Source organism: Embiotoca jacksoni, unplaced genomic scaffold (assembly GCF_022577435.1).
Source record: "Embiotoca jacksoni isolate LCO1_2020_lvr unplaced genomic scaffold, fEmbJac1.0.p SCAF_109, whole genome shotgun sequence".
NCBI lineage: Eukaryota > Metazoa > Chordata > Actinopteri > Embiotocidae > Embiotoca > Embiotoca jacksoni.
The window spans coordinates 360,379-367,500 of NW_027185240.1; positions in this window are offsets into that span (position 1 = coordinate 360,379).

Sequence of the window (7,122 nt, forward strand, 5' to 3'; positions counted from 1 at the left end):
AGAAACATTCAGAAACATCCAGAAATGTCCAGAAACATTCAGAAACATCCAGAAGCATCCAGAAACATCCAGAAGCATCCAGAAATATCCAGAAACATTCAGAAATATCCAGAAACATCCAGAAACATCCAGAAACATCCAGAAATATCCAGAAACATCCAGAAGCATCCAGAAATATCCAGAAATATCCAGAAACATCCAGAAATATCCAGAAATATCCAGAAACATTCAGAAATATCCAGAAACATCCAGAAACATCCAGAAATATCCAGAAACATTCAGAAACATTCAGAAACATCCAGAAACATTCAGAAACATCCAGAAGCATCCAGAAACATTCAGAAATATCCAGAAACATCCAGAAACATTCAGAAACATCTAGAAACATTCAGAAACATCTAGAAGCATCCAGAAACATCTAGAAACATTCAGAAACATCTAGAAACATCTAGAAACATTCAGAAACATCCAGAAATATCCGGAAACATCCAGAAACATTCAGAAACATTCAGAAACATCCAGAAATATCCAGAATCATCCAGAAGCATCCAGAAACATTCAGAAACATTCAGAAATATCCAGAATCATCCAGAAACATCCAGAAACATTCAGAAATATCCAGAAACATTCAGAAATATCCAGAAACATTCAGAAACATCCAGAAATATCCAGAAACATTCAGAAACATCCAGAAGCATCCAGAAACATCCAGAAGCATCCAGAAACATTCAGAAATATCCAGAAACATTCAGAAATATCCAGAAACATCCAGAAACATTCAGAAACATCCAGAAACATCCAGAAACATTCAGAAACATCCAGAAGCATCCAGAAACATTCAGAAATATCCAGAAACATCCAGAAACATTCAGAAACATCTAGAAACATTCAGAAACATCTAGAAGCATCCAGAAACATCTAGAAACATTCAGAAACATCCAGAAACATCTAGAAACATTCAGAAACATCTAGAAACATCCAGAAACATCTAGAAACATTCAGAAACAGCACCAGTCTAATGGGTCACATGATCTCACATCACTTCATCTGTTGTGGAGCCAGACTGTGTGTGTGTGTGTGGTGTGTGTGTGTCTGTGTGTGTGTGTGTGTGTGTGTGTGTGTGTGTGTGTGTTTGTTTGTTTGTGTGTTTGTGTTTGTGAGGCGCCTCCTGCTGTTCACCTCATACCTGCAGGCTGACCTGATTTGTGGCATCACTGCAGCTCCGGACAGACGAGGTCACCTGACCTTGAGGATGGCATGGTGGTGCAGTGGTTAGCACTGTCGCCTCACAGCAAAAAGGTTCCGGGTTCGAATCCGGTCCTGGGCCTTTCTGTGCGGAGTTTGCATGTTCTCCCTGTGCTTGCGTGGGTTCTCTCCGGGTTCTCCGGCTTCCTCCCATCATCCAAAAACATGCACCTCAGGTCAGGTTACCTGGCGCCGCGCTAGTGGCAGCCTGCTGCAGCAGCTCCCCCCTGAGAGCCCCCCTGCTGTAGTGAAGACATTTCCCCTCGGGGATTAATAGAGTGAAATAAAAAAAAAATTTAAAAAATGACCGCCTCCTGCTGACCTCGTTACCACGGTGGCCGTCTTGAGCTTCTAGGCAGGGAAACTTTACTTCCTGTTAAAGTTGGACTGATGAAAACTATATAAACACACGACCTCATCTCTGTCTGCAGGCGTCACACCAGCGAACTCTATTTCCCAGCATGCAACACGGTGCTGCCTCCGAACACTCCGCTTATTCTGTTCTTCTGACCGGAAATCTGAGATTTACAGGCCTGTTGGAAACACAGCATGCAGCAGGGTACTCAGACAGTACTCAGATAGTACTCAGACAGTACTCAGATAGTACTCAGATAGTAATCAGAGTACTCAGATAGTACTCAGAGTATTCAGATAGTACTGAGGCAGAGCTGAAACCTCGGCGGAGCTGCAGGATGCCGGTGGCTCTACGAGGTGTGTTTGTAACGCCACTAATCCTTCCCCTCTTTTTATTCCCGGATTCGGCAGGTTAACATGATATTATTGTGAATCCGTCCCCCGAGGTCTCAGCCCTGATCTTAGCCCCAGTGCATGATGGGATAGAGCGTGGAGCTCAGTGTAAAACGTCCCCGTGACTCATCCCGCTCAACATTATTGGAGATGAAAGTCAGACTTGCTGCTCGTCATGCTGCCGCTGGCGACTGGAGGGAAGCAAGAGTTCAAAGAAACAGAGAAAACACATTTATTATTGACGCAGTAAATAGAAGCAGAACAAGACGACGGCTTTAATCTGCAACATTCATCTGTTTCATATCTGACAACGTTCAACATGTCCATCACTGCTTTTAATCAATTAGTTCATTATTGATCACCATTAATGAGGAAAACAGCTGGAACTGAAGCATGGAAACCAAAAACATTAGCCAAAAGAGGCTTAAAAGCTACACACACACAAACACACACATACACACATACACACAAACACACAAACACACACACAAACACACACCTACATCCACACACACACAAACACACACAAACACACACACACACAAACACACACACAAACACACACCTACATCCACACACACACACACACACACACACCTACATCCACACACACACACACATACACACAAACACACACCTCCATCCACACACACACACCTACATCCACACACACACACAAACACACACAAACACACACACACACACACACACAAACACACACACAAACACACACACCTACATCCACACACACACACCTACATCCACACACACACACACACACACACCTACATCCACACACACACACACACACACACCTACATCCACACACACACACACACACACACACACACACACACACACACACCTACATCCACACACACACACCTACATCCACACACACACACACACACACACACACATCCACACACACACACCTACATCCACACACACACACACACACACACCTACATCCACACACACACACACACACACACACACATCCACACACACACACCTACATCCACACACACACAAACACACACCTACATCCACACACACACACACACACACACACACACACACACACACACACACCTACATCCACACACACACAAACACACACCTACATCCACACACACACACACACACACACACAAACACACACCTACATCCACACACACACACCTACATCCACACACACACAAACACACACCTACATCCACACACACACACCTACATCCACACACACACACACACACACACACACACAGACACACACCTACATCCACACACACACACCTACATCCACACACACACACACACACACACACACACCTACATCCACACACACACACCTACATCCACACACACACACCTACATCCACACACACACACACACACACACACACACACACACCTACATCCACACACACACACCTACATCCACACACACACACACACACACACACACACACACACACACACACACCTACATCCACACACACACAAACACACACCTACATCCACACACACACACCTACATCCACACACACACACACACACACACACACACACACACCTACATCCACACACACACAAACACACACCTACATCCACACACACACACACACACACACACACACACACACACACACACACCTACATCCACACACACACAAACACACACCTACATCCACACACACACACACACACACACACACACACACACACACACACACACACACACACAAACACACACACAAACACACACCTACATCCACACACACACACACCTACATCCACACACACACAAACACACACCTACATCCACACACACACACCTACATCCACACACACACACACACACACACACACACACAGACACACACCTACATCCACACACACACACCTACATCCACACACACACACACACACACACACACACACCTACATCCACACACACACACCTACATCCACACACACACAAACACACACCTACATCCACACACACACACCTACATCCACACACACACACACACACACACACACACACAGACACACACCTACATCCACACACACACACACCTACATCCACACACACACACACACACACACACACCTACATCCACACACACACACCTACATCCACACACACACACACACACACACACACACACACACACACACACACACACACACACACACCTACATCCACACACACACAAACACACACCTACATCCACACACACACACACACACACACACACACACACACACACACACACACACACACACACCTACATCCACACACACACAAACACACACCTACATCCACACACACACACACACACACACACACACACACACACACACACACACACACACACACCTACATCCACACACACACACCTACATCCACACATACACACACACACAAACACACACCTACATCCACACACACACAAACACACACCTACATCCACACACACACACCTACATCCACACACACACACACACACACCTACATCCACACACACACACACACACACACACACACACACACACACACACACACCTACATCCACACACACACACACACACACACCTACATCCACACATACACACACACACAAACACACACCTACATCCACACACACACACACACACACACACACACACACACACACACACACACACACACACACACACACACTACATCCACACACCTACATCCACACATACACACACACACAAACACACACTTACATCCACACCTCCTCCTCCTCCTCCTCCTCACAGGAGAGCAGAAGAAAAGCTGTGAGCCTGACATTCATGTCAATACCGAATTTGCATCGAATGAAAGCCTCCATTTCCTCTTTCACCTCCCAGCCCCCCCCCCCCCCCCCCACACACACACACACACCTCGCAGCCCCCCCCCCCAGCACACACACACACACACATCCTGCCAGTGGGAGATTCAGTTAAGGGGGGGGGGGGGGTAATCATGTCCATCATGCTGCAGTTTATAAATCTGTTATTTTGTGGTATTTGAATATAAATATGACAGATTGTTGTCTGTGGAATAAAACTTTAATTTTTATATACAGCTGCATTTATTAAAGTCTGTGTTGTTTATGGAGAAAACAGTGAACACAGAATCAGCTGACACCTCCTGATTTTTAGTTTCCACGTGGTTCTGCTGCTCCAACGGTACCTGAGGCCTACATTTCCCACAATGCACCTCCATCTCTCAGTCCCCAGACTGAAACACAGGTCTGATGATGTCATGAAGGGGATTGGTTCAGATCTCAGAGCCCTGATGACATCACTGATCGAAATCTGCTGAGTCATTCTCCTCATGGAGAGGAAATAGATTTTGAACGGAGAACTTCGGGTTTTCTGCTGAAAACATTTACTGTAGTCTATGGAGACAGCCCCTAGTGGTCCTCAGTGGTACTACAGATGGAGTCTACGGAGACAGCCCCTAGTGGTCCTCTGGTACTACAGATAGAGTCTATGGAGACAGCCCCTAGTGGTCCTCGGCGGTACTACAGATGGAGTCTACGGAGACGGCCCCTAGTGGTCCTCGGCGGTACTACAGATGGAGTCTACGGAGACGGCCCCTAGTGGTCCTCGGCGGTACTACAGATGGAGTCTACGGAGACGGCCCCTAGTGGTCCTCGGCGGTACTACAGATGGAGTCTACGGAGACGGCCCCTAGTGGTCCTCGGCGGTACTACAGATGGAGTCTACGGAGACGGCCCCTAGTGGTCCTCGGCGGTACTACAGATGGAGTCTACGGAGACGGCCCCTAGTGGTCCTCAGTGGTATTTACCATCTCAGACGTAAGACTTTATTGAGAACTCAGTTTTTGAGTTGTTTGCAGATATTTACAGAAACAGAAGTTAGTTTTTTGTTGGATTAGTAAATAATATATTTCCATTGTAGTCGTAGAGTTTTCCTTCGTACTTTAATAAAGCGTCCGAGGAGATTGTTGACATTCCTTCCAACATTGTTCAGTCTCCTGTTCAGAGGCTCGTGATCATGAGATGATGTGATTGGTTGTTTCTTAAATTTTAGCTAAATAAGAAACTTCAGCATCAAACTATTGAGAGTGCATTTATTTAGTAAAACACTGATCACAGACTTAATCTGCTTTATAAAGTCAAGTATTAAACTTTATTTCACCTTCTGGTCATAAATAGATGTTTCTAAATATTTCAGGCTTGAATATGTGATCAGAATAAATGAAATATGTTTAAACTTTTAATTTAATCGTCCCTCCTGAGCTTTAATAACTGAAAAGAAACATCCTCAGAACAATAAGAAACCTTTTTGCAGCTCGTAGTAAATGTTTGACTGTAAACACTGATGTGTTTCTATGAATTAAACCGGAGACTTTAGAAGGAGATTGATGTTAACAGTGTTCGTCCTCTCATGTGAAACCTGTCGGTTTCCACTGAACATCAGAAATAACCTGCAGCTCTCTGTTCAGTCTGATTCCAGCGCGTCCGGACGTCCAGCAGCTCGCTGAGAGACCGGCGGGTCGGCAGCACCTGGTGTGTCTGAACTGGAAACCTGATCGCCGGCAGGTACAAGAATAGCTCGGCGGGACGACACTCGGCGGGCCGCTGCTCTGACCTGCCGTGAACCGCCATCGGACGTCTGTCGCCACCGAGGACGAGTCCTGCTCGGAGCTTCGAGGTGAGGAATCTGAACTCCAATAAATCACTCTGGAGATGAAGTTCGTTTCCTGGAAAAGTAAATTGCGTCTGGAGTCCTTCTGACATCGTCTCTGAATACTTCACGACTCAGAAGTCGATTTTTATTCAGCACGAAACAGGAAGAATAAACGTTTCTTTCAGTGTAAGAGGAGATGAAAGTTATTAAGATCCAAACATGAGAAAAAAAAGAGATGAAACCCGACGACCGTCCGTCCACCTTTACAAAAACATCACAGCAGGTGAATCAGGAGAGTTTGGATTCATAGAAATCTGCTTCATGGATAGAAAACATCTCTAAGAATTGTAGAAGATGAGCTTCTTATTTCTCTCATCAGCATCTATAATGTGTAGATGAAAATATACTTTAGAAACACCGTTAATGCTCCTTTAATCTCCTGCAGCACT